This window comes from Macaca nemestrina, chromosome 5 (assembly GCF_043159975.1).
Source record: "Macaca nemestrina isolate mMacNem1 chromosome 5, mMacNem.hap1, whole genome shotgun sequence".
NCBI classification, from domain to species: Eukaryota; Metazoa; Chordata; class Mammalia; order Primates; family Cercopithecidae; genus Macaca; species Macaca nemestrina.
The window spans coordinates 139,217,879-139,236,024 of NC_092129.1; the positions used below are offsets into that span (position 1 = coordinate 139,217,879).

General features: G+C 43.1%; 1 long non-coding RNA gene across 4 annotated transcripts in view; it reads left to right on the plus strand.

Annotated features, from left to right (window-relative positions):
• Window positions 1-18,146, plus strand: part of LOC105489570 (uncharacterized) — a 62,070-nt gene that overhangs the window by 14,758 nt on the left and 29,166 nt on the right. For 3 of the 4 annotated variants that reach the window (XR_011623710.1, XR_011623709.1, XR_011623708.1), the window contains 2 exons: window positions 2,311-2,451; window positions 12,132-12,239. This is a non-coding gene — a long non-coding RNA (uncharacterized lncRNA). The remainder of the gene's footprint in view (window positions 1-2,310; window positions 2,452-12,131; window positions 12,240-18,146) is intronic. The other variant, XR_011623711.1, reaches the window with a different exon arrangement.

Genomic DNA, 18,146 nt, shown 5'->3' on the forward strand with positions numbered 1-18,146 from the left:
AGGTGCTCACCACCACACCTGGCAAATTTTTGTAGTTTTAGTAAAGATGGGGTTTTGCCATGTTGCCCAGGCTGGTCTTGAACTCCTGACCTCAAGCAGTCTGCCTGCCTTGGCTCTCCAAAGTGCTGGGATTACAGGTGTGAGCCACTGCACCTGGCCCTTCACATTCTTCTTTCACATTCTTCATAGTGTCCTTTGAGACACCAAAGCTATTAATTTTGATGAAGTCCAATTTATGTAATTTTTAAAAATCTTTTTATTATACTTTAAGTTCTGGGATACATATGCAGAATGTGCAGGTTTGTTACATAGGTATACATGTGCCATGGTGGTTTGCTGCACCCATCAACCTGTCATCTACATTAGGTATTTCTCCTAATACTATCCCTCCCCTCGCCCCCCACCCCCTGACAGGCCCCGGTGTGTGATATTCCCCTCCCTGTGCCCATATGTTCTCATTGTTCAACTCCCACTTATGAATGAGAACATGTGGTGTTTGGTTTTCTGTTCCTGTGTTAGTTTGATGAGAATGATGGTTTCCAGCTTCATCCATGTCCCTGCAAAAGACATGAACTCATTCTTTTTTATGGCTGCATAGTATTCCATGGCATATATGTGCCACATCTTCGTTATCCAGTCTATCATTGGTGGACATTTGGGTTGGTTCCAAGTCTTTGCTATTGTGAATAGTGCTGCAATAAACATATGTGTGCATGTGTCTTTATAGTAGAATGATTTATAATCCTTTGGATACATACCCAGTAATGGGATTTCTGGGTCAAATGGTAATTCCAGTTCTAGGTCCTTGAGGAATCGCCATACTGTCTTCCACAGTGGTTGAACTAGTTTACACTACCACCAACAGTGTAAAAGCATTCCTGTTTCTCCATATCCTCTCCAGCATCTGTCGTTTCCTGACTGTTTAATGATCGCCATTCTAATTGGTGTGAGATGGCATCTCATTGTAGTTTGACTTACATTTCTCTCATGACCAGTGATGATAAGCTTTGTTTCATGTTTGTTGGCCTCATAAACGTCTTCTTTTGAAAAGTGTCTGTTCATCTCCTTCACCCACTTTTTTCTTGTAAATTTGTTTAAGTTCCTTGTAGATTCTGGATATTAGCCCTTTGTCAGTTGGATAGATTGCAAAAATTTTCTCCCATTCTGTAGGTTGCCTGTTCACTCTGATGATAGTTCCTTTTGCTGTGCAAAAGCTCTTTAGTTTAATTAGATCCCATTTGTCCAATTTATCTAATTTTTTTCTAGTGAGTTTGGTGTCATATCTAAGAATCTGGCCAGGTTCTGGGCTCTCTATACCATTAATCTGCATGCTTATCCTTCTGCTATTCTGTCTAGAGTATTGTACCTTTTGTAGCAAGGTTTGAAATTTGGAAATTGTGAATACTCTTTGTTCTTCTTTTTTAGGATTATTTTGGCTATTTGGAGTCCCTTGAAATTCAACATGGATTTTAGAATCAGTCAATTTCCAGAGAAGTCAGTTGGGATCCTGACAGGGACTGTTGCTTTTTTTTTTTTTTGAGACAGAGTCTCCCTCTTTCGCCCAAACTGGAGTGCAGTGGCACGATCTCAGCTCACTGCAAGCTCCGCCTCCCGGGTTCATGCCATTCTCCTGCCTCAGCCTTGCTGAGTAGCTGGGACCACAGTTGCCTACCACCACACCTGGCTAATTTTTTTGTATTTTTAGTAGACACAGGGTATGAATGAATGAATAAATGGACTCATTAATAGGGGAAACTGGGCCAACCTATAAAAAGCTTCCTTGTTCCCACCTATTCTCCCAACAGCCCTGCAGTGGGAAACTGGGCAAGCTCATAGCAGCAGCTAGAAATATCACCCTTGAAAAATAACAACAATATCTGTACCTAATTGAGTGCCTATTATGTGTCCAATACTGTTCTTGGCACTTTCACACATTAGTTCTAATCTTTAGAACTACCCTGCAAACTGGGTATAGAGCATGGTAGTTAATCAACCAAACTTTGGAGACAAGGATTAAAATCTTGCCTCTGCTACTCTGTAACTATGTGAGCTTGGGCAAGTTCTTTGAGCTTGAAGAGTCCTAAATGTGGTTAATAATAGATCCCACCTCCAAATGGCCAGCTCCTGGTACTATCACAATGCGTCCATGTTTGTCTCTTTCACCAGAGCAAAGTTCCTGAAAGTAATAGTAGAGTCTCTTTCACAGAGTTGGTGGGAGGATTAAATGAGATAATATATGCAAAAGATCTAGCAAACTGCCTGGGATATAATAGTTGCTTAATAACTCATTATTATTATACTATTTTTCAGATGAAAAAACACCAGTGATGTGGCTGGACTCCAGGGTGAATGGCCATGTCAGACCCCAGAGATGCTGCATCCTTAACCTTATTCTCCCAACTCAAAGATTCCCTAGGCATGGCAGGCTATGAAGTACAGCCATGAATCAAGGTGATGAGGGCTGGGACATTAAGTGGTAACCTGGATGGACAGTAGATTAGGAGGCTCCTCTAATGCCATATCACTGCAAGAGTCACAGAACGGCACAATTCAGGGAAGTCCCCCTAAGTTGAATTGACAGCCATTTTGGTGGGATAGAGACTAAAGGTTGAAATTAATTTGATATCTAGAATGTGAAGAAATTAGATATTTTGGGCATGTATAAGTTTGTGCACTGAGATTCAAACTCACAATATCAATAATACAAAGCAGTGTATAATAAAGCCAAGCGATCAGCACAATGGCTTTTCCTGGAATTCAGAGGAGAGACATCATTGAGAGCAATCAAAGAAGGTTTCCCTGGAGGATGGGACCTGCAACAATAATAGTACTACTAATAACTATTTATGGAGGGCTTGATTCTTTATATATTATTGATACGGTTTGACTGTATCCCCACCCAAATCTCATCTTGTAGTTTCCATAATCCCCACGTGTCATGGGAGGGACCCAGTGGGAGGTATTTGAATCATGGGGGTGGTTACCTCCATGCTGTTCTCAAGATAGTGAGTTCTCACGAGATCTGATGGTTTTACAAGGGGCTTTTCCCCTTTCACTCATTCTTCTTCTCCCTGCCGCCATGTGAAGAAGGACATGTTTGCTTTTCCTTCTGCCATGATTGTAAGTTTCCTGAGGCCTCCTCAGCCATGCTGAATTGAGTCAATTAAACCTCTTTCCTTTATAAATTACCCAGTCTCATGTATGTCTTCATAGCAGCAAAAAATGGACTAATACAATTACTGTCTTTTAAAATATTCGCAATAAACCAGCAATATATGTAAATGCTATCATCTCCATTTCATAGATAAGGAAACTGAAGTTCAGAGAGTGTAAGTAACTTTCTCATTATCATAAAGCTAATAAGTAGTTTGAGTCAGGATTTGAACCCAGGTCTATCTCTGGTCCTATGGAAACATGACCATGGCCCATGCCCTTTCCATGTGCTGTCCCGAAGGACCAAGCTGAAACTCAACTCCCTCCCCTTGATAGTGAAATACCCAGCAATCCCCAGTGGATTCGCACAGCACTTTGAAACCACCTCCAAGTGGCCACTTCCTGGAACTATCACAATGTGTCCATGTTTGTCTCCTTCACCAGAGCAAAGTTCCTGAAAATCAGAGACATGTCTTATTCATCTCTATCCTTATCAGTTTTGCGGTACTTGGCACTCAGTACGCATCAAAAAATTGAAAAAATTGATGAAGGAAAAAATAAATATTAAATACTGTGATACCAAAAAGCATCTTTTTGGTTTTTTTTTTTTAAGTATGCCTTGAGTTTCTCATGATTTTAAACATATATTTGATATGACTTTTTTTTTTCTTTTTTGAGACAGAGTTGCCCTCTGTGACCCAGGCTGGAGTGCAGTGGCGATATCTCGGCTGACTGCAACCTCTGCCTCCCAGGTTCAAGTGATTCTTCTGCCTCAGCCTCCCAAGCAGCTGGAAGTACAGGCCCAGGCCCAGCTCATTTTTTGTATTTTTAGTAGAGACAGGATTTCACCATGTTGGTCTCGAACTCCTGACCTCAAGTGATCTGCCCGCCTTGACCTCCCAAAATGCTGGTATTACAGGCGTGAGCTACCCCACCCAGCCTGATATGACATTTTAATTTCTTTCATGATTCATGGTATTGTTGGAGAGACATCATTTACAGATATAACAGGGACTGTAAATAAACATGAAAACGAAAAAGTGTAAGATAGTAAATGATAAAGCGCTAAATTGCATGGATTCTTTAATAATGCAATAGAAGTTTAGAAAATATAGAGATTGGTATGATTTTAGGTGGTATAGGGAAAGAGAATTGAGGACAGCTTTCTGAAATGCTATATTTGTCAGTTCTCAGTTGCAAGCAACGGAAATAGATTCTGAATAATTTAAGCTACTGAGCAGTTCACAGAAACACTGGGAAACCTGGAGAACCAGGCTCAGAGCCTAAACAGATAATAACCATAACCAAACCACTCCAAAAAACAGTGTTTGGTGAAGATTCTGCTGTCCACTATATGCCATGTCTCACATCACTGACACCATTAGGCCAGGGACCTGAGCTTGGCACTGCTGCTAGAGCTGCATGAAAATTGGAAGTTTCTGTCACCAGGAACACCCTTCCCTTAACTCTGCTTATTTTCGTCAGTTAACTCCAGAGTCAAAGGCTAGGATAGCTGCATCTGATTGGCCCAGCCTAGGACAGTGCCAGCTCTGGCCACAAAGGAGGCTGGGAAAGCATGGATCTGGTGTTTTCAGCATCTCTTCAGTGATAAGTAGGATCTGCTTCATATAAGATTCTTGGGGTCTTTTTTGTTTGTGTTTTTGAGACAGAGTCTCGATCTGTCACTCAGGCTGGAGTGCAGTGGTGTGATCTTGGTTCATTGCAATCTCTGCCTCCTGGGTTAAACTGACTTTCATGTCTCAGCCTCAGCCTCCTAAATAGTTGGGATTACAGGTGTGTGTTACCCTGCCCGGCTAATTTTTTGTGTTTTTAGTAGAGGTGGGGTTTCACCACGTTGGCCCGTCTGGTCTTGAACTCCTGGCCTTAAGTGATCTGCCCACCTCGGTCTCCCAAAGTGCTGGGATTATAGGCGTGAGCCACCGTGTCTGGGCTATATAAGATTCTTTTTTTTTTCTTTTCTTTCTTTCTTTTTTTTTTTCTGAGATGGAGTTTCACTCTTGTTGCCCAGGCTGGAGTGCAATGGCATGATCTTGGCTCACTGCAACCTCAGCCTCCCGGAAGTAGCTGAGATTACAGGCGCCCGCCACCATGAGCAGCTAATGTTTTTATGTATTTAGTAGAGACGGGGTTTCACCATGTTGGCCAGGCTGGTCTCGAACTCTTGACCTCAGGTGATCCACACGCCTTGGTCTCCCAAAGTGTTGGGATTACAGGCGTGAGCCACTGCGCCTATAAGATTCTTAAATGGGAAATTGTCATGTGCTGAACAGCCTCCACCCCCATCTCCCAGAAAATAAATGTCTACTGCAGTTGGCCAAAGCTAGAGGGCAGGAAAAGGAAGAGCGATGGTTAGACAAGAGATCAAGGAGTGGCCCAGGGCAGTGGAAAGAGCCTTGAGGAAGCCTGGGAGGAGTTTTAGAGGAGGGAAAGGTAAGGTGCTAAGTGCTTTGGAGAGTTCTAGGGCAAGTAGAAGTGGTCTTTGTGTTTGGATGGAAAGGGGTGCTCTGTGACCTCACCAAGAGCAATTTTAGTCAAGGGTGGAGGTAGAAGCCAATCATAGGAAATTATGGAGAAAACCAAAGTAAAGACATAGAGGAATCCCTCAAAACTATTGGGGACATTTGCCTCTATTAATCATCACGAAGACACAATCCGATGTCATCAATTCATCACTCATTCCATGATATGATTTGGCTGTGCTTCCACCTATGTAGGGAAGGGAAGTAGAAAGTTGCCAGAATTAGGCCAAGTGCAATGGTGCATGCCTATAATCCCAGCACTTTAGGAGGCTGAGGTAGGAGGACTGCTTGAGTCCAGGAGGTTGAGGCTGCAGTGAGCCATGAGCATACCACTGCACTCTGACCTGGGCAATAGAAAGAAAGAAGAAAGGAAGAAGTGTGAGAAACAAACTCACCCATCCAAAGCCAAAGAATGGCCTCAGAGACCCAGAGAACAGTGAAAGTGAGACTTTTGATGACAGTCTTACAAGATTGGGTGTCTGATAGGCCGGTACACCCAGCACAGTTTCAACAAGCAATTTATCCCCTCGGGCACAGGTCTCTCTCCCAGTTCCTCATAGGCTGAGTACTATGGGGTCACAATCTTCCCAGATGTTGCTCTTTAAGTGTTTGACTTACGACCTAAGTAGCTGGACAGACTGATAAAACAGACAAAGTGAGCTATTTGCAGACTAGTAAATTTTTATCTTAGACTAAACTTCTTTGGTTCAGGCGAAGGCAACTCAGGCGGGTGGGGAGGCCAACAAGCAGGCATTGGCTATCCAAGCAGGGGCCTAGTATATCCTGTTTCTTCTGTAGTTTGCTGACCCAAGCCAATTCACAGCACTTTGTCTTGAAATGGACCAGTGTATGCATTATTTCCTTCAATTCCCTCCTCTATTTCTTTTTACTCCTATTGGTCCCATTTTCACATTTATTTTTGTGTCCTTTGGTTCTTAAATTTATTAGGTACTCCTCTAGGGACTCCTACTGAGTTAATATAAGTGCTGGGATTAAAATAATTTGTTAGATCTCTCCAACTTCAGTGGCCATGTGGATTCTCGGGAATCTTATGGAATGCCAGAGTGAAGGGAATGGCCACTTGAACTAAAGCACAAGTTCCAGTGGACGGTAACAGGTTAGGAAGGTTTCTCTTCCCAAAATATCACCAGACATCAGCCTGGGGCATATGAAATGCTGAGTAATTGCCTTTATTTGACTCACCAGTAACGTTTAGGATGTAGGTACAAGCTGAGAATTTTCCCACGGGCTTGCTGAACTCTGCCACCTGTCTAGAGAGGCAAGAGGAGTGGTTCATATTCCCTTTGGAGAACGAGGGGATTGCTCTAGGGTCTGATCTCTGCAAGACGGGAAACAGCAATGATAGACTTTTGTAAGTCTTTTTTCCCCATGCATTCGTGTCCTGGTGTAGAGCCAACATGCAACACATTCCGTCGGGATTGGTATCCCATCCTAGGGAAATGGAGCCACCTGTGCCTGAGGCTGCCCAGCAGAGCATGCGTAACAGTTGGTCTTATTAAGAGCTAGTATTGGCTGGGTGCAGTGTCTCAATCCTGTAATCTTAGCACTTTGGGAGGCCAAGGCAGGTGGATTGCCTGTTTCAGGAGTTTGAGACCAGCCTGGGCAACATGGTGAAACCCCATCTCTATTAAAATACAAAAAAAAAAAAAAAGGATTAACAGGGCATGGCAGCGTGCGAGTAGTTGAGTAGTTCCAGCTACTCGGGAGGCTGAGGCAGGAGAATTGCTTGAACCCAGGAGGCGGTGGTTGCAGTGAGCTGAGATCGTGCCACTGCACTCCAGCCTGGCAACAAAGCGAGTCTCCATCTCAAAAAAAAAAAAAAAAAAAAAAAAAAAAAAAGAGCTAGTACCAAATATTTGACCCATTCAACCCAGGCATTTACATTCCTATATTCAGTCTCAATTTCTAAAGTCTGCCTCAAGTCAGTTACCTTAATTATTTTTATTCTTTTAGAGTTATTGTCTGGTGGATTAAAGGAGGTAGTGGGACCAGGAGTTATAGTAATCCTGGGTGGGCTCGGGGTGGAGTTGGTGATTAGCCTAAGAGCAAACTGTTCCACGGGATTGCTTCCTGAGATATCTATTCCTAATACATACCTCCAAGGTTCTTGGTCTAGAGTAGCTGGATTGTTTATGGTAATTAATATAGGATTGCATTCTAAATTTCTACAGTTAGGTGGCGTAGCGCCCTTACACAAATGTATTTCATTCCATAAGGGTTTGTTTTTGGAAGAATGATTCACCCAGCTTTGATATTGAGTGGTCCACCAGACCTGATTCCAGCTAGCACAGGGCTTTTCTGGGAGGGCCCAATAACGGTCTGTTTTAGGACATAGATCTTTGTCTGCTTGTGACAACAGTCTGTGGTTCCCTAAATTCCCTCAAAGTAAGACTTGGCAGGTATTACATTTCATAGTTTGGGGCAGGGTGGAGGTCTTGGTTTTGTTGACTATTAGTTTGGATATTCCCCACTTTTCACCCCTAGTACTGGGCCTTATTCAATATGTAGGTCTCCTTTCACCCCTTGTGTTAGGATTAATCCTAACCATATCCACCCCCAATGACGGAGCCTGCTTATAGTTTCCTTTTAGGTTTTTCTTAGAGTTAGCTTTAAGGGTTCCTTAGGTGATCTATACACTTCCCATTCACCTTTTTCCCTTCCTTCTGGGGTTTCTTTTGCCAGTCTCTTGATCTGAGTGTATGTGTCCACCCCCGTTCAGCCGTTCCTACAGCTGTCTCAGTGATCAGGAGCACTTGATAGGAACCTTCCCAGCTTGGGTGGAGATTGTCGTCTTTAATTGCCATGCTGGAAGTGGTGACCTGTGAATTCAAGAGGCAGGGTTTGAGTTAGAAGTCTTTTTAACCTAAGGGACAATAGGGTGGAGGATATGGGCAGTGTGTAATTTCTTTTTCTTTTTCTTTTTTTTTTTTTTGGAGACAGAGTCTCGCTCTGTCACCCAGGCTGGAGTGAAGTGGCACAATCTCAGCTCACTGCAAGCTCCACCTCCCGGGTTCACACCATTCTCCTGCCTCAACCTCCCGAGTAGCTGGGACTACAGGTGCCCTCCATCACACCCAGCTAATTTTTTTTTTTTTTTTTGTATTTTTAGTAGAGACTGGGTTTCACCGTGTTAGCCAGGATGGTCTCGATCTCCTGACCTCGTGATCCTCCCACTTCGGCCTCCCAAAGTGCTGGGATTACAGGCTATAATTTCTTAAAAATTGATCTTTGGTTTCCATAGTAGGAAGGTCAGTAGTTCTGCCTAAATACAGGAATGCTTTGTAATGGTCTTAACCCAGGAGGTCTTCCTCTGGTACTGTTTTCTAACTACCTTTTTGTTTATTTTTTGGCAGGTTACACAACCCCCACACACCTGTTTAGCAAGGGTATAAGCCCCTATACACCCATAATTTTTGAGTATTGCATCACACATGGCCTGGGGACCCCAGTGACTTCCCTTACGCAGTATGGACATTAGTTGTCTCATAAGGGGTTTGTTTATCATTTTTCTCCCGTTAGGGAGCACCCACCTTCCATCCTTAGTTTGAGTGGCTCCTATCTTGCCCAGTTCTTCCTCCTCCTCTTTAGAAAACTGGGGTCTTAATACCACCTTAGGGATATCTGGTATTGGGCTAAACAGTCTCACTTCTTCCTCCAGGGAGGCTTGCTTAGCAGCTTCATCCGCAAGCCTGTTCCCTACAGCTTCTATAGTGTTTCTTTTCTGATGGCCATTTACATGAACTATGGCTGTCTCTGCTGGAAGCAGGAGGCTTTTAGAAACTTGTTTGACCAGTTCTCCATGTACTAGTTCTTTCTAGTACTATTTATTAGGCCCTGCTTTGTCCAGATTTTTTCAGAGGTGTGTATTACTCCATAGGCATATTTGGAATTAGTATATAGTGCCTTCTTGGCCTTCTAGGAGCTTTAGGGCCTGGTTAAGAGCATATAATTCACAGGTTTGGGTTGACCAGCTATTAGGTAATCTACCTTTTTCACATAGGATTGTTTGTTTCCATTAATAACAGCATAGCTGTTGTGTCTTTTACCATCTATCACTCGGGATGACCCATCGACAAACAGCCTTATTCCATCATGTAGTGGAGTTTCTTTAAGGTCTGATCTAACTTTAGTTTGATATTCTATGATGGCTTCTTATTCTCCTCTCCTTTCCATGAAAAACTGGCTGGAGTTAGGTTAGGCACCTCCCCAAGGTCCATTGATCCCAGGAGGAACTTGGGGAGGCAAAGGACTGACCAGCTGGCCTCCCAGGGTGCCTTTGGCCAGGACCTGCTGGGTCTGGCTCTGGGCCAAGAGCTCCTGGTTTGAAGAGCTGCCAACCTGTGGCGCCTTCCTTGACAGTCACTCTCATGGGCAAAGGCATCCCTGGCTCTGGCCTCCCTTCCTCTTTCTTTGCTTCGAAGGCACCATCCGTCTTGCTGGCAGGCCAAGAGCTGCACTGTTTTTATTCGATGCCACCCTGCTGGTGACCCAGCAACTGCAAAGGGTCTCTGGTTTGTCCCGCTCTGGGAGGGGACTCAGTGGCTTTTTCTCCTCCTCAGCTGCAAGGATCCTCCCCCGGCCCAGCCTGGCTCTGGGAAACAAAATTTTCTTTCTTTTTCTTTTCTTTTCTTTCTTTCTTTTTTTTTTTTTTTGAGACGGAGTCTGGCTTTGTTGCCAGGCTGGAGTGCAGTGGCGCGATCTCAACTCACTGCAACCTCCACCTCCCTGGTTCAAGCGATTCTCCTGCCTCAGCCTCCCAAGTAGCTGGGATTACAGGCACGTGCCGCCACGCCCAGCTAATTTTTGTATTTTTAGTAGAGACAAGGTTTCACCATATTGGCCAGGATGTTCTCCTGACCTCAAGTGATCACCACCTTGGCCTCCCAAAGTGCTGGGATTACAGGCGTGAGCCACCACACCCAGCCGGAAACAGAACTTTCATACATCCCACCTCAAAGCATCTTGGCAGGCTTCTCCCCAGCATGAGCTCTCTCTTCTTCAGGGATTGCAAACTGGCATCCTCTCTCGCCTATATTGGGTTTTTAAGTTTTTCGAACTGATCCCCAGCATTTAAAAATCCTATTTCATGTAAAAAGTCAGAATTCTGGCCTCTGAGAAGGCAGACAATTTGGCAACACCGGGCCAGCACTGTAGGAACAGCCGAGCACTGAGGTCCCTTTAACAAGGTGTGCCCTCTTCAGTTAGCCACAATCCCCACCCAGCCCTGCAGTCCTCCTTCTCATCTTTTGCTGGCCCTGTAGTCCTTTGAGTTTACAACCCTAGTTCTGATCTTCCTTATGTAGCCTGCCAGCCCTTCTGCAGACTTACTGACAGCTGCCCCTGGTGGACAACGGCAAAACTTTAATGGTCATCTCATCCATTTACCCTTCCATAATCTGAACCCTCTCTACCACCTCCTGACAGTCATCTGGTTTTTTTTTTTTTTTCTGATGGAGTCTCGCTCTGTCACCAGGCTGGAGTGGAGTGCAGTGGCAACATCTGGGCTCAGTGCAACCTCTGCCTCCTGGGTTCAAGCGATTCTCCTGCCTCAGCTTCCCGAGTAGCTGGGACTACAGGCACACGCCACCACGCCCAGCTAATTTTTGTATTTTTGGAAGAGACAAGGTTTCACCACGTTGGCCAGGATGGTCTCGATCTCTTGACCTTGTGATCTGCCAGCCTTGGCCTCCCAAAGTGCTGGGATTACAGGTGTGAGCCACCATGCCTGGCCTGCCATCTGGTCTTTGTTGTAGGCAACCCATTACTCCTTGAGCAGCCTGATCCTAAACTCTCCTTCACATCCCTTTCTCACTTGCATCGCCCAGTTCCTGGGCTGTGTCCCTCCTCAGCGGCCACACTGTACCCTTTCCCTGTACCTCTTTGTTGCTTGAACCTCTAGAACCTTCCCCCACCCCTGCCAGCCTCTCTGCATCCTCTCACTTCTTCTTGTACTCTTTCTTCCTTTTACATTATTTTTCTCCCCAGTCTCACCTTCTGTGTCTTTCTTTGATCTCTGATCTCTTTCTCTCTCTCTCTTGCTCATTTTTCTTCTTCTGTCTCTCTGTGTCATCCCCTGTTTCCTTTCTCCCTCATACTCAGTTTCTTCCTCTTTCTCTCTCTGGGCACAAGCTGAGCCGTGCTGTGCCCTGGCTCCCCATTTTCTGTCTGCAAAGATGAACAGCTCTGACTCTCTTCTTTTTCTCTAGGCACCAGCGCACCTGCACAGTGTCTTACACTGTCCACCCTGTCTCAGCTGCTTAGTCTGGTGGCTCCCACACACACAGCTGTGTGGCCGGCTCTCCCTTGCCTTTAGGGTCAGCAGCTTAACTCTTTCTCTCTCTCTCTGGCCCTCTATATTTGCTATTTCCTCCCTTTCTCTTTCCGATTTTCTTTCTTACTTTTTCTCTTTCTCTGTAGCAGGACGAGCTGCAGACAAAACTCGTCAGATATCGCGTTAAAGATGGAAGGAGTTTATTCGGCCAGGAACATCAGCAAGACTCCTGTCTCAAGAGCCAAGCTCCTGGAGTGAGCAATTTCTTTCCCTTTTAAGGGCTCACAACTCTAAGGGGGTCTGCGTGAGAGGGTAGTGATTGACTGAGCAAGCAGGGGGTACGTGACTGGGGGCTGCATGCACCAGTCGGTAATCAGAATGAAACAGAACAGGACAGGGATTTGTACAGTGCTCTTCCATACAATGTTTGGAATCTATAGATAACATAACCAGTTAGGTCAGGGGTCGATCTTTAACTACCAGGCCCAGGGCATGGCGCCGGGCTGTCAGCCTGTCGATTTCATTTCTGCCTTTTAGTTTTTACTTCTTCTTTCTTTGGAGGCAGAAATTGGGCATAAGACAAAATGAGGGGTGGTTTCCTCCCTTATTCCCCCCCTTTGAGACTCTCGCTCATTTTATTAGTGGGAGTTCTCACCTTCATTCTCACTACCTATGTCTTTTTGCATGACAGATTGATAGTGATTTATGTAGTACACTTGTGCTGAAGCATTCTAGTGAACTAGAGTAGCGATGAAACCTTTTACTATTTGAATGAGTACAGGTAGTAAATAAGGGATCAGTAAGCAGGTTCCTGTTACTACTATAATTTTTATTATAAGAGTTTTAAATCCTCCTAGTGCTGGGAACCATTTTCAAACATGGCCTCAGGATCAAATCTATGCCACACTTGTACAGGCACATGTTCCAGTTTCATCATGTCCTTAACTATATCTTCAACTACTTGCCCCTGATCATCTATGTGCAGGCAGCGATTGGTAAGGTTAAATTTTCTACAGACTTCTCTTTCAGCTTCTAGCAAGTAGTTGAGAGTCAATCTATTTTGATAGATAGCATTTCTTATCTGAGTTTCTTGCCGGGCCGGAACAGTCAAGGTTTTACCAGTTTTATTAGTGATGACTTCCAAGACAGCTTACAACCATATGATTCGGTTGAGCATGTAAACGGGGGTCCGGTATCCCCATGAACCATCTTGTGCCCAAGTGGCCGGCTGATAGTATTGTATAATTTTTGCAGGAGGCCGTTTATCATCTTTTTAATTATCTATGGCTATGCTTCGCTTTTTGCGGGAAGCAGACAGGGAAGCCCAGGAGTTTGCCTGTTTTTATGGGCAGTAGGAAGAAAGATGGTTTGATAGTGCCAATAACACAACTGCCTGTCTACTGGTCAGGCAGCTTAGCATAGGCTCTATGTCCACATATCCAGTATAGCCCAGTGGGGGCTGTCCAGTCCCAGTGGGATTCTGGGTGAGCCTAAACAGTCTGCAACTTTGTAAATTTACTGAATGGATTTTTCTCTGTGTGGTTTGAACTCCACCATGCAGTCTTCCTACAGGAAGGGTGAAGTCCTTTGCCACTCTTGCTATACAGTATTGTCTAATGATTGAGGCTTTTAGGACCTAGAAGTGATCAGGATGATTCTTTTGGGCCAGGAATTCATCAGGAACTGGGTCTGTAGGTACTAATTCTTGGGCTTCCTATGGCCATTGATCTCTTATTACAGTTCCTCCACATACCTAACATGAAGTGACATTGAGAGACTGGGCTACATGCTTGGCTAATTGCAAAAACAAATTTCTTGTTTTTCCTGGAATTTCTGGTACTGGCACATTTAGTTTATCATAGAAGGTTTGAAATACTGGCTCAGGAGAGCGTTTATAAACTTTTTCTCAAACCACGATACTTGAAGATCCAGCTCCATCAGTTTTTAGGGTTACATATTCCCCTTTTTTCTAGCGAGGATTAAGGGGGTTGGTTATTACTAGTTCTAAGGGGTTACAATGACCACTGGTACAGGAAGGACCACTTTTTCTTTGCTGAAGGTGGACAGGATTTTTTTTTTTTTCATTTTTTTATTCAAGTAGTCTAAATGACACAAGACTGGTATCTACATTTATTTTCACACAGTCCTAATTCATGATAAATGTACTTATTTTCTGCCATATAGCCTCTTTCCTAATTAAAAGAACCACATCCTATTTTTAACTTATTATTATTAGTGATAGCACAGGCATCAAATTTTAGGGTGACTTGTTTGGGTACCTCTTTTTTTTCTGTTTTGGCTAACACTTTACTCATATTGTTTATGAGCTCCCACCAGTCTTCAGTTCTTAATCTTATTTTAAAAACTGTGGTCATGGGAGGCTTAGATGGGTCATCACATACATCAGGTTGGTCATTTCTTGGGCTACATACCTTGTATAGAATAACATTATACAAACATGTTCTTTTTAGAGTTCCAGTACACTTATAATAACTGTAAAATAATAGGAATGTAGCAACCTTTTGTCCTACCTCAGTGACTTGATGTATACACTGGGAACAGCCCTTGGTCTGAGGAAAGTCAGTTGAAGTCCTTACCATACAAGTCCAGATTTTAAGGAAAATGAGTCCCGCCATGAGTTTCCTCATGCTTCGGCCATGCGTGGATGAGTCAGCTTCTGGGTGTGACTGGAGCAGGGCTTGTCGTCTTCTTCAGAGTCACTTTGCAGGAGCTGGTGAAGCTCCTCCCATCCACGTACAGCTCCCAGTCTACTGATGTTTAAGGATAGTCTCAGAGGTTGGGTGCACTAGAATAAACTGAGTCTAATACCTCTACACAGTTATGTTCAACTGGGCTCTCTGATAACGGGAGCAAGGTGACGGGGTTTAGGGTGTTGTAAACTTCAATGGTTATGCGGGGATTTTCACAGAGCAAACTTTGGTATCTAGTTAGTTTAGCATTCGTTGACTAATGATGTCCTTTGGTATTTGTTAAAGTCACCACACCATGGGGGGACTTAGACATGGGGGCCAGCCTTTGGAAACCCTGTCTAGTTGTTTTGAGAGATAGGCCACTGGCCTTGGCCAGGGCTCTACAGTCTGGGTTAAAACTCTGCCATTTTTTCTGTTTCTGACACATGAGGTGTAAAGGGTTTTGTCAGGTCAGGTAGCCCCAGGGCTGGGGCCGACATGAGTTTTTCATTTAACTCATGAAAAGCTTGTTGCTGTTGGTTGTAATAGATGTAGTTTATCTAATGTACATTTTTATTAACTGTCACCCACTAAAATATTGACTTAAATCCTGTAGCTGTTTGATTTCAAGCTTTAAATTGATCTGGTGGGGCCGGGCGCGGTGGCTCAAGCCTGTAATCCCAGCACTTTGGGAGGCCGAGACGGGCGGATCACGAGGTCAGGAGATCGAGACCATCCTGGCTAACACGGTGAAACCCCGTCTCTACTAAAAATACAAAAAAAACTAGCTGGGCGAGGTGGCGGGCGCCTGTAGTCCCAGCTACTCAGGAGGCTGAGGCAGGAGAATGGCGCAAACCTGGGAGGCGGAGCTTGCAGTGAGCTGAGATCCGGCCACTGCACTCCAGCCCGGGCTACAGAGCAAGACTCCGTCTCAAAAAAAAAAAAAAAAAAAAAAAAAAAAAAAAAAAAAAAAATTGATCTGGTGTTCCTTATGGGGCTCCAATTGCATCTAAATAGATGTGAAAGTTAAAAGACCCATAAGGGGCTTCTCTCACATTACGATGTCTTATTTTTTCTCCCTCTGGTTGATGAAATGCCAGGGTGAAAGGGATAGCCAAATGGACTAAAGCACAAGTGCCACTCTAGTTATTCGTCAGAGTGCCCAGTAAAGGTCCACCACAATACCACCACACATCCGCTCAGGGATGAACAAGGGCTAACTGATTGATAAGCTCTTGAAAATTCTTAAGCTCATTGCATCCCTTCAGGTCTCCAAGGAATGCTAAGTTTCTTCCCTGTTGTGAGAGACACAAAGTGAACTTAGTGTTGGGAGACGGAAGCTGGATGGCCCTCGGGGGCTGACCCACAGGGTGCTGGACTTTGGGATACAGCAGAGAGAGCTTGGCATGACTTACTACTTCAGGCTGTAGAATCCTGGAAAAGAGCTACCATGCAGCCTATGCCTGGTCGACTGGGGGAACCACCTTAGTGGAAGGGGGACAATCTGGGCCTCTGGCCTGCCATTTACTTAAGCATAACAATTGCTTTTGTTTAACGTGCAGATGGAATATTTGATTCATTTTAACCAGGTATTTGCATCTTGGTATCCTGGTATCCTGTTTAGCAATTAATTGCTAAAGTTTGTTTTAAGTCTTTAACTTCTATGATCCTCTAGTAAAATGAATGTATGATTTTAGGAAATTACAAAAACCGGTTGGGGCAGGCCATCCTTGCTCTTTAGTGGTCCACAGAATGTTGGATCAACTATGGCATAAAAGCTCTACATTGGGGGGCAAGACTCCTGGTTGGCACTGGGGTCTTTATCAAAATCTCCCCAGATTAAATGGTCCTAGTTTACTAATGCCCAGTCTGAGGAGAGTCAAGAGGGACAGAAGTACTTTTCTGAAGTAGAAAGCTGTCTTTGACTTGGCAAGTCTCCATAGGGTTTAACAAGGCAAGCATTAAATGCAATAGTTTGAGGTGAAATTGACTTGGTTATGTTAATAACTAGATGGTTAGCAATAGCACGAGGAAAGAAGAAAGAGTAATAGAATAGATGAAAAGAGTTAAATTTTTCTTAGCTTTAGTTTAGTAGGGTTTTCCCCTGGGACTATGGCCCACGACTCTGGAGGGGGTGGCACTTTCTTGACTCAGGTGTGATGAGTCCATCCTTTTTTGCTGTATGAACAGCAGTCTTGGTGGTTAGCAGCACAAGGTAGGGTCCTTCCCAGGCTGGCTCAAGTTTTTCTTCTTTACACCTTTCAATGAGAACGTGATCTTTGGGCTGGTGCTGGTTTACTGGAAATTCTAGGAGTGGTACATGTGCTAAAAGACTTTCAGTTTTTGAGGGAAAGAAAAGTGGAAGATAAACCAAATATATAATTTTTAAGAAATTGACCTTTTGTTTTAAATGTGGGGACCTTGGCAGTGGACTTTATAGTCCTTATTTTACTGAGAAATTTCCTTTAGCACCTATTTTTATTAATTTTTAAACCAAAGAAAACCAAATACCATTTTACATTTAATAATGCTTTTTGTATGATTTTTATATCAGATAAGCTAAATTTTACCTTTATATTAGTGTGTTAATGTTAAACCTAATTTTAATAAAACCTTGTAGACATATTTGTCTAATTTTTAATGTTTGACCATAAGGTAAGATTTTATAGACTCTTTTTAACCTTTTATAATTTTTGCTAAAGAGCAGGTTGGTGCTTTAAGAAAAACCTGCTATGCTTTTATTTTAATGTCCAGTTTACAGAAAAATTGGATGATACCTCTTTAACTTAGCCAATGTTTACACACAGAATTTTCTTTCCAATTAATATTTTAAAATTGGTTAAACCTTTAAAACAAAATGTACATATTTTTAACCTTTTAATGTAGGTAAAAATTTATATTCTTATGCCTCCTTATAATTCTTTTATCAAAGGTATATTTTACTTTTCTTATATACCTTGCACATAAACTGTTTTTTGTTTTTGTTTTTTTTTTAGTTTTACATTCAGGAGGCCTAATTACTTTTAAATTATACATTTCTTGCATAAATTTTTTATAACATTTTTCTCTTTCATGACTTTTGCAGACAATTCTTTGACATGCTTTTAACTTTCTGACTTATTACAAATATTTCTTTCTTTAAACAACCCAGTTAATTTATTTCAGGACAAGAATTTACCATATAATACTCTTTTTTTTAATAAATTCTGCCCCCCCTTTTTTTCGTTTTTTTTTTCTAACAGAATAACCCCATACTTTAATATTTTTGAGTTAGTAAGATACTTTTTTGCTTTTTGGATTTAGGATAGTTCTGAACTGAACTAGTGAGGTGTGCTCACAATGAGGTTTCCTCTAAAACTTTTTTTTTTTTTTTTTTTAACTTTTTTTCTGTTAGCAAAGCAGTTGCTGCTACAGATTGAATGCATTTAGGCCCATCTCGGGTTACTGGGTTAAGGATTTTTGATAGGAAGG